The following is a 10,372-nucleotide window of genomic DNA, read 5'->3' on the forward strand; positions in this document are numbered from 1 at the left end:
AAGCCACCAGCCGCTCCTTGGAAACCCTGTGGGGCAGTTCTATTCTGTCCTATAGGGTTGCTATGAGTCTGAATAGATTTGACAGCAATGGGGTTTTGGGTTTGGTGGTGCAGTGGTTAAGTGCTTGGTTGCTAACCAAAAGGTTGGCGATTTGAGCCCACCAGCCACTCCATGGGGGAAAGATGCAGTCTGCTTCTGTAAAGATTACAGCCTTGGAAATCCTATGGTGCAGTTCTACTCTGTCACATGGAGTCCCTTTGAGTTGGAATAGACTCAGTGGCAATGGGTTTAGTTTGGGTAAATAAACGAACCCCTATAGCACTTCTAAGGAGCCCTGGTGGCACAGTGGTTAAGTGCTTGGCTGCTAACCAAAAGGTCAGTGGATCAAACCCACCAGCCTCTCTGTGGGAGAAAGATGTAGCAGTTTGCTTCTGTAAAGATTTGCATCCTTGGAAACCCTATGAGACAGTTCTATTCTGTCCTACACAGTCACTATGAGTCAGAATTGACTCGATGGCAATGGGTTTGGTTTTGGGTATATAGCACTTCTATAAGCCAGAAGCTGTTCTAGTGCTTTACATAAATTATATTATTCAATTCTTACAGGCAGGGGCAGATTATCCAAAAGTAAGGTAAGCATGGGCTTACTTGTGCTTACTTACTAATCTGTAGTGAACAATGCACATTTTTTCACCACATTAAAGATTCTGCTTCTAGGTATGGCTGGCATCTGTCTCTCTCCCAATCCCACAGCACCTTCCTGCAGAATCAGCCTTTTTTCAAATATCCAATCTGTGACAGAGGCAGATGACCTAGTAAGCAAGGTAAGCACAGGCTTACTTGTGCTTATTAACTAACCTGTAGTGGGTCGCTATGAGTTGAAATCGACTCAATGGCAGTCAGTTTGAGGATTTTTTTTTTTTTGGTTAGTGAACAATTTCGCATGGGTTTCACTTTGACGTGGTGGGGTGAAATCTATGTGAAATTGTTCACTACGGATTAGTAAATAAGCGCAAGTAAGACTGTGCTTATCTTGCTTACTGGATAATCTGCTCCTGCTTATAGGAACTTTGTCAGCTAGATATGATTATTAGCCTCGTTTTACAGATGAGAGAATTGAGGCACAGAGAGGTTAGGTAACTTGCTGAAAGTCACATGGCTCGTATGTGGCCGAGCTAGGATTCGAATCCCAGCAGTCTGCCCCAGAGTCAGGGCCTCTCATCACGCTCCTACTGTTGCTTGAGGGCTAGGATGTAGGTGGTAGCATGTCTGTCATGAGTGAGGGAAATGAGGCTCAAGAGGAGAAAGCTTTGCTGAGCTTACATCGCTTTTAAGTGGCAGAGCCCAGATTCTAACTTGGGGTTCATCACTCCAAGTCTAGTGCTCTTTCCCTGGGTTACAGCTTGGCTATTTTCTAAAGATCTCCTTCTCATCCCCTTCTCCCTCCATTTGGACTTCTGGAAACTTCCAAGCCAATTAGACATACAGAATGGCACTACTCTCTTGTTAGCTGCTTTTGAGTCAACTCTGACAGTGATGACCTTACCTTCAACAGAACAAAACGTTGCCTGGTCCGTCACTATCTTCACAATTGCCCCCATATCTGATATAAGTGGCCACTGTGCCAATCCTTCTCACCCAGGGTCTCCCACACCCTCCCAGGCCATCTATATCACCAAACATGATGCCTTCCTCTAGCCATTAATCTCTCCTGATGACTTGTCCAAAGCAGGGAAGTTGGGTAATGTTCTCTTGTGATCCATAACCTTTTCATTGGCTGATTTTTTGGAAGTAGATTTCTAGGCCTTTCTTCCTAGTCTGTCTTAGTCTGGAAGCTTCGCTGAAACCTGCCACCATGGGGTGATCCTGCTGGTATTTGAAATACTGAAGGCCTTTTGGCACCACAGCAACATACAAGCCACCACAGTATGACAAACTGACAGATGGGTGGTGGAGAACTGCTCTAAAGCACTTAAAGTGAGCTTTCCTTACAATGGAGACTTCTGGGAATCAGGAAATGAATCCCATTGGGTGGGCTTCCAGAAAAACTGATCCCCAATTCCTTACCACCAGCTGAGGGAGCATTTTCAGAGGCCTGGAGCACCCAGAGCAGCCAAGGCCCATCTTTCCTGAGCTCCCTGCTGCCAACCCCCCCACCCCCCCACGCTCACACCTCTTCATCCTTAGACTTGACAGCGGGCACAAGGACCCTGATACCCTGCAGAGCCCACGGACAACTTTGAACAACACTGTCTTCTGTGACAAACGCCCTCGTTGGTAACAATGGCACCAGCTTGCTAACAACTAGAATGAGAATACCACTTCACCAGAATGTTAGCTCAGCTCCCTGCATCTTTACTCTGTTGACCATTTTAAATTAAAATGAGACAGGCTGGTTGCCAAATAAAACCCCTAAAACATTAGCCCATGATGGTCTAAAGATGTTTCATCTCCCAGCACCTGGAGATACTCTATGAATATTTGTTGAGCTAATTCTTAAGTGAACTTTCCAACAACATTTTAATGAAGGAGTCTGTAAGATGCTAGAGCCTTCCCTAAATGAATAAATCTCCAGTAGTAGAATTTCAGGGGTCTTGAGAGCCATTGCAGTTAGCAGTGTTAACTCAGGTTCTGCAGCCTCACCTCCTTGTGCCCCAGGTGCCTCAGCCAACTCCCAGGGTAGCATAGTTATTGAATGAGATGACGAGAAAAAGCCCCAAGCTCCTTGCTGGAGTATGATTTTTGTTATTAGCTGCCTCTGAGCTGGCCTGAACTCATGGTGACCCCATGCACAATGAGATGAAACTCTGCCTATTCCTGTGCCATCCCCATGATCAGTTGTGAACCACATCATTGTAATCCACAGGATTTTCATTGATCGATTTTTGGAAATAGATCACCAGGCCTTTCTTCCTAGTCTGTCTTAGTTTGGAAGCTCTGCTGACATCTGTTCAGCATCGTAGCAACACATAAGCCTCCCTTGACAGATAAGTGGTGGCTGTACATGAGGTGCACTGGCTGGGACTTGAACCCGGGTCTCCTGCATGGAGGGTGAGAATTCTACCAGGGAAGTGATAGCAGCCACAAAGGCCCACCCTTCCCTCAGTTCACTTGATTTATATGTCAGCTGGCTCTGCTGGCCTCCTTGCCCACAGAAACTGCATGACACCCCTGCAGCTCCCTCACACCACAGCCTTGGAAGTCCAAGGCTCTGCCCACACATTTCCGGGTGCTCTGAACCCAGAAGGCCAGCCTGTCCATCTGGACATTGCCTGCTATGTGCCTTACCCCCATCCTCACATGAGAGTTGAGATGGTTAAGATTGTGTGTCAGCTTGGCTGGGCCATGATTCTCAGTGATTTGACAGTTATGTAATAATGTAGTTTGGCAGTTGCGTAATGATGTTGTTCGGCCATTACGTAATGATGTAGTTATCCTTCATTTTATGATATAATGTAATCATCTCCGTGATGTGATCAGCCAGTCATTGTAAGGGGAATCTCCTAAGGGGTATGGCCTGTATCCAATACATATGGATGTTCTGATAACGCTTGCTGGCTTTGCTCACTCTGGATCCCACATCTGGCTCATCATCTGACCTCTGGTTCTTGGACCTTGAGCTAGCAGCCTGCCGTACTGCGTGCCAATCTTGGGTTCATCAGCTTCTGAAGCTACATGAGTTAGGAGAAGCCTTCAGCCTGACACTTGACCCATGGGCTTGAGGCTTGCTAGCCTCTAAACTGTGTGAGCCATTTCCTTGAGATAAATCTCTGTCTCTCTCTATATATGTATATATACAATTGACAGGTTTTGCTTCCCTAGATAACCCAGCCTAAGACAACAGTCAGCTACTCAGCCCTTCAGTTCCCACACCCTCCACACACTAACCCTGCACATTCACGTGACTCTAATTGCTTGAATGGAAGTTGTTGGTGGAGTTGCAGGAGAGGTTACTGCATAAAGCCCATGGCCTTCTTCCCATTTGCTTGATCTTCTTCTCTTCCTCTCTTCACCTTTTTTGTGGGAAGAAAAGGACATTTTTCTCCTTGGTTTCCATGCAGAACCACTTACCCCTCCTTTTCACCCCAAGTACGGGAACCCTGGTGGCATAGTGGTTAAGAGCTATGGCTATTAACGAAAAGATTAGCAGCTGGAATCCACCAGGTGCTCCTTGGAAATCCTGTGGGGCAGTTCTACTCTGTGCTATAGGGTCGCTATGAGTTGGAATCGACTCACAGGCAACAGGTTTGGTTTTTTGTTTTACCCCAAGTATAAGGAGCCCTGGTGGTGCTCGGCTGCTAACCAAAAGATCAGTGGTTTGAACCCAACCAGCAGCTCTGTGGGAGAAAGACCTGGCAATTTGCTCCCATTAGGAAACCCTATGGGGCAGTTTTTCTCTGCCACATGGACTTGCAGTGAGTCGGAATTGATTCGACAGCACACAACAACAACATTCCACGGACATCTTTAACCTCAAGCACTTATCAAGGTTGTCTTCCAGACCAAGAGTTCTCAAAGTGGAGTACTTAGACCAGCAGCAGTGGCATCACCTGGAAACCTGTCAGACAGGCAAATGCTTGTACCCCACCCCAGACCTACTGATTTGAAACCCTGGGGTGGGGCACAGCCATCTGTATTTTAATGTCTTCTAGGTGGTTCTTATACGTGCTCAAGCTTGAGAACCACTAGTCTAGACAGTTAGTGTTCTTTCCCTTGGGAGAATTCTGGTAAACCAAAACCCACCAGAATTTTTAAGAGGAAGGTTTCAAGGGAGTTGGGCTTTTGCCAGTAACCTCTGTATTCAGTCAACAGACCAGGGTGGGGGTAGGGGGTGGGGGCCTGGAGTCATCAAGGGTGCTGGACCCATCTCTGCCCCTTGCAGGACACGCAGCACTGGGGAGGCAGGCTCACTCTCTGAGCCTCAGTTTCTTCCAGATGATAACCTCTTTTCTGCCTCCTTCCGTGGGTTCTTGTGAGTCCCAGAAGAGATGAAAAACATTGAGATCCTTTATAAACTGCAAGCCCTGGAGGTGGGGGAGTTCTCTCAGGATATTCAGGCTTCCTTCCCGGGGAGGAGGCACCTCTTCTTCCTCTGAACACATCCTGGGTGCTGATGGTCTGGGTCTCCTGTTGACCAGAGCAGTAGAGGAGGGGAATATAGGGACTATTGGGAAACTGGATTTGAAGATAGAAGCATGTGGGGAGACGGTGCTGGCCAGAAGGTGCCATTCATATCTAATGCCCTCTTGGGGCCCAGTCTCCACGGCCTCCGTTCTTCAGGCAGCTTCCCCAGCTTCCCCACCCCTGCAGGTTGCTACCTTCTAGAACTCTGAGCTGAAGGAAGAGGGGAGGGGAAAGAAGAACATGGACTGAGCTTACGCCGGGCACAACTCTTCCCATATATGATCTCATACACGTCCCCCAGTTCCCTGAGAGAGAGGAAGAGAGAGAGAGAGATCACCACTCCAAATTCACTGATGAGGAAGCCAAGGCTGAAGATCACTCACTCCCCACTGCCTTACAAGTTGCAGCTCTTTTCATTACTCTGAGCTCCTCTTATTCTCATACTCTTGTGTAGACACACTTCTCATCATTCTACTCTTAGCCTCTACAGTTTTCTTTTTTTCTCTAAGCATATTAAAAACATTTACCTTGTTACATAGCCTTCACAGTTGGCATTTTAAATGATTCCAAAACTATTCAGCTAGGTGGATTTATTATCATTTGTTGAACTTTTTCCATACTGTGACCACTTAGCTTGTTTCTCAGCGTTTTCATTTACTCATTTTTGTGCCGTTAAATTACGCTGCGGAGCCAATGTCTTTGGACATGTGGCTACTGAATTCTCTTAGAAAAAATTCTGTGGAGTGTGATCGTTAGGTTATGATGTTGTCGTCAGGTGCTGTTGAGCCGGCTCGGATTTAGGATTATTTTATGTGTAACAAAATAAAACGTTGCCTAATCCAGCACCATCTTCATGATCGTTGGTATGTTTGAGTCCACTGTTGCAGCCTTTGCATCAGTCCATCCCCAGTTGTATTTTGAGTGCCTCCCAACCCAGAGGGCTGTCTTAGTTATGCAGCGCTGCTGTAACAGAAATACCACAAGTGGATGGCTCTAACAAAGAGAAACTTATTCTCTCACAGTCTAGGAGGCTAGAAGTCCGAATTTAGGGCGCTAGCTCCAGGGGAAGGCTTTCTTTCTCTGTCTGGTTCTGGTTTCTTTCTCTGCTCCCTGGTTTAGGAGCTTCTCAGCACAGGGATCCTGGGTCCAAAGGGTGTGCTTTTCTCCTGGCTCTACTTTCTTGGTGGTAGAAGGTCCCCCTGTCTCTCTGCTCACTTCTCTCTTTTATATCTCAAAAGAGATTGACTCAAGACACAGCCTAATTTTGTAGATTAAGTCCTGCCTCATTAACATAACTGCCTCTAATCCTGCCTCATTAACTTCATAGAGGTAGGATTTACAACACATGAAAATCACATCAGATGACAAAATGGTGGACAATCATACAATACTAGGAATCGTGGCCTAGCCAAGATGACACACATTTTTGGGGTCACAATTCAATCCATATCAGGGGCTCATCTACCAGCATTATATTGAGCAACTGTCTGTTGTGATCCATAGTGTTTTCACTGGCTAATTTTTGAAAGTAGAGCACCGGGCCTTTCTTCCTAGTCTGTCTTAATCTGGAAGCTCTGCTGAAACCTGTCCACCCTGGGTGACCTGGCTGGTATTTGAAATACTGGTGACATAGCTTCCAGCATCATAACAACATGCAAGCCACCAAAATACATCAAACTGACAGATGGGTGGTGGCATTAGATCATACAGTATTAACAATTTTAAGACTCAAGAAACAATTTTAAACTATTTTCCAAAATACTTAGCCACTAGCAACATTTGAATTTACCAGTTTCACTGACACATTGCCAGCACTGGGTATTATTGTAATTTATTATTTTTGCCAATTTAATAGATATCATGTGGAACACCACTGTTTCCAGTTACAAATTTCTTTGGTAATTGGTGATGCTGAACATTTTTCTCTGTTGTCTTATGATTTCCATTTTTTTTCTTGGGGAAATTTTTCTTCAGGTCCTTTGCATATTTATCTTAATATTTACATTATGTGTATGAGCTTATAGATATTAACTCTTTGATAAATTTGTCTGCATATTTGTGGCCAATATTTTTTCCCCTGGCTCAACCGAGTTCTTAAACTGAGGGCTGCAATCATGTAACTCTGTGTACTTCTAACTTACCATGCTTGGTAAAGTCATGGCATTGCCAGAGGCTCAGTGCTTGGAATTTTGGACTTTTTATTTGCAGTGAAATGAATTGGCTTAGGGTTCAGTCTGCAGTCTAGGCAGGAGTGGATTTCTGAGTGCCTGGTGATGTCTCCACTTAAATGTCAACTGTGTGGTTTGCCATTGTTTCTTCCTTTGCCCTGATTTCCCCTCTTCTCAGTTTTTCAATGCTTCTAGCTGAATATGAACCTAAATAAGCCTCCTTCAAGTAGGCAGTGATCTTTGCTGCTGCCATCAGTCCATGTAAAAGAAATGACTCTCAGGATCAGATTCCCTTCATGACCTATTGGGATACTCCCCTTGTGCCCCAAAGTATCCTTCTGGGTTTCCTGGGCCCCAGGTAAGGCCCCAAGTAGGAAAGTCAAACAACGACTCTTAATGGTTTGCTTTCAGAATAATCACAGCATTTTGTCTCTTGTCAGTTCATCAGTTTCTGCTTATGCAGGTGGTAGGAAATCACCTGGGTACCCCTGTACTTTGAGGTTGTACTAGACTAGAAAGGGGACCATCTTTGTGTTAGTAGACTCAGACGCGAGCCCTGCCTGTCCTTATCAGCTGTGTAAATGGAGAGGGTTGCTGACTTCTCTGAACTTCAACTACCTCATGGAAGAGCTTGAATTATAACTGAAAAACCAGCAAATATTCAACCAAGAAGGACTTCCCATGCATCATCCCACTGAAGCTGTACATCAAACTGATGAAGCTATTTCTAATTCCCATTTTATGAGGAGGTGAACCTGTTTCAAAGAAAAGCAATCTATATGGCAGTGTTAATGAATACTGGCTGAATGTTGGCTCCATCTCACATGATTATTTTTAGGTCAATATTCCCAAAGCAACTTATAGAGCAGAGCCATCCCAGTCATTAACTAATGGCAACTGCGTAACTCTCATATCTTTAGAATTTTGTGTAATAGCCAAGGACTTTATTAGAAGCAGGGGAGTCTGTGGTCTCACATGGTTGGGAAGGAGTATGGAATATCTTGCAAGAGATAGGGCCTCAGGACCTAGAACTGGGGTTTGATGCCTCTCTCTGTCTCATTTTCTATCTCTTTCAGGTCCCTGCTCATCTCCAAAGGGCTCCATTTCTTTCTGCTGCCAATAGGCTTTTTCCAAAGAGCAGGGAAGATGACCACTGATGTCTTCGCTTTAAGTTCTTCCAGTCCCCAGACCGCAGAGTCAGAGCCTCTTCTGTTCCAGCTCCAAAATGGGGAATCCCAGGAGAGGGCCCTAATTGGCCAGGCTTGGGTGACAACAGTTGGGTCTGGGCAATGGTTTTCTGTGATTGGCTAGATTGGGGTCACCTGCTTACTCCTAGCCAATGGGGGTCAGGCATGTCGTGAGAGTCCCTTACCAGGGCAAGAGGATTAGGAAAGTCTGCTGGGGTGACTGAACAATACACCCACAATCCATCCCATTGTGCCTGTGCCAATGTCTTCTTTAAGTGGCAACTGTAGATTCTAGGAAGACTCTGGAGCCCTGGTGGTGTAGTGGTTAAGAGCTAGGCTGCTAGCCAAAAGGTCAGCAGTTTGAATCCACCAGCCACTCACTGGAAACCCTATGGGCAGTTCTACTCTGTCCTGTGGGGTCCCTAAGAGTCAGAATCCACTATATCGCAACAGGTGTTTTGTTTGTTTGTTTTTGTTTTAGGAAGACTCTACAGGGTAAGGCTTACGTGCTGCCATTGAGTGGATTCTGACTCATGGTGACCCCATGTATTACAGAGTAGAACCGCTCCATGGGATTTTCAATGGCTGTAATTTTATGGAAGCAAATCAACAGGTCTTTTCTTCCGTGATGCCTCCGGGTGGGTTCGAACCACCAATATTTAGGTTAGTAGTTGAGCACAAACTCTTTGTGCCATCCGGGGACCCTAAAGTAAGGCTTACTTTTGGGAATTGATTTTTGTTCTTGTGAACCATCTTCTGCTCATCCCCGTGGAATGAACAATGCTGTTGGGTATTTGGTTTTCATTAAATTCATTATGGCTCACTTAGCTTCACTCAGCAGTGGTAGGACATTTTTAACAATTCTGTGTAATACTTAAAGTGCTCACAAAAATTGGGAAATCACTGGAAAGAATCATGGCTTTGTAGCGTTATAAAATCCTGGGGTTCCAGATTCTAGAGTTCTGTAATGGAGAGAAGTCTTAGTTCACTTAGTCTAGTTCCCTGCTTTTAGGAAAATCTCTTTTCTTCCTGAAATCTGCTAGGACTGGAAATGATCTGACCTCTTTTGGGAGATATAGTGGGCATTTGTTGTTCTTTTATGGCCACCCAGAATCTGAATTTCCTTCTTGTGTTTGGGGTATCACCCCTTGCCTCATGGCCCAGAGCACCTCTCCCACTTATAGGGTGAGCAACCGTCCTGGTTTGCCTGGGACTGAGGGGGCGTTTCCAGGATGTGGGACTTTAGTTTTAAAACAGGGACAATCCCAGGCAGATCTGAACAACTTGGTCACTCGATGCTAAAAGTGTCAGCTGCTCACTTTCCCCGCCTTTCTTGCAGCTAAGGGGTGGGCACGTGACAGAGGCTCCTCCACTCAGGCACACCCACCCCACACTTTGAATCAGAAGTCGGTGATTGGAGGAGGCTGGAGGGCATCACTGACCACGTCCAGTTCCTGGTAGCAGCAGTTCCAGCGGCAGTGTCCACCGTTTGGCGTGGGAGGTTTTGGGTGCAGTAGGAGTGTCTGTGGTGTCCCTGAGTAGTGCAGATAACTAACATGCTCAGCTGCTAATAGAAATGTTGGAGGTTTGAGTCCACCCAGAGGCACTTCAGAAGAAAGGCGTGGCTATCTACTTCTGAAAAATCAGCCACTGAAAACGCCGTGGAGCACAGCTCTACTCTGACACACATGGGGTCGCCATGAGTCAGAGTTGACCTGAAGGAAACTGGTAGGGGTGTCTGTGCCCCGGGGCAGCTGCAGTGGCGCCTTTCCTGGCCCTGTTTTGTGTCATGATTCTAAACATTGTTCCCGGCTGGGCAAACCTTCTAATTTTCTGACCCTCCTGGAAATTCTGTGAGCTACCAAATTACGATTTAATACATCAATTTGCTGC

Source organism: Loxodonta africana, chromosome 22, assembly GCF_030014295.1.
Source record: "Loxodonta africana isolate mLoxAfr1 chromosome 22, mLoxAfr1.hap2, whole genome shotgun sequence".
Lineage (NCBI taxonomy): Eukaryota > Metazoa > Chordata > Mammalia > Proboscidea > Elephantidae > Loxodonta > Loxodonta africana.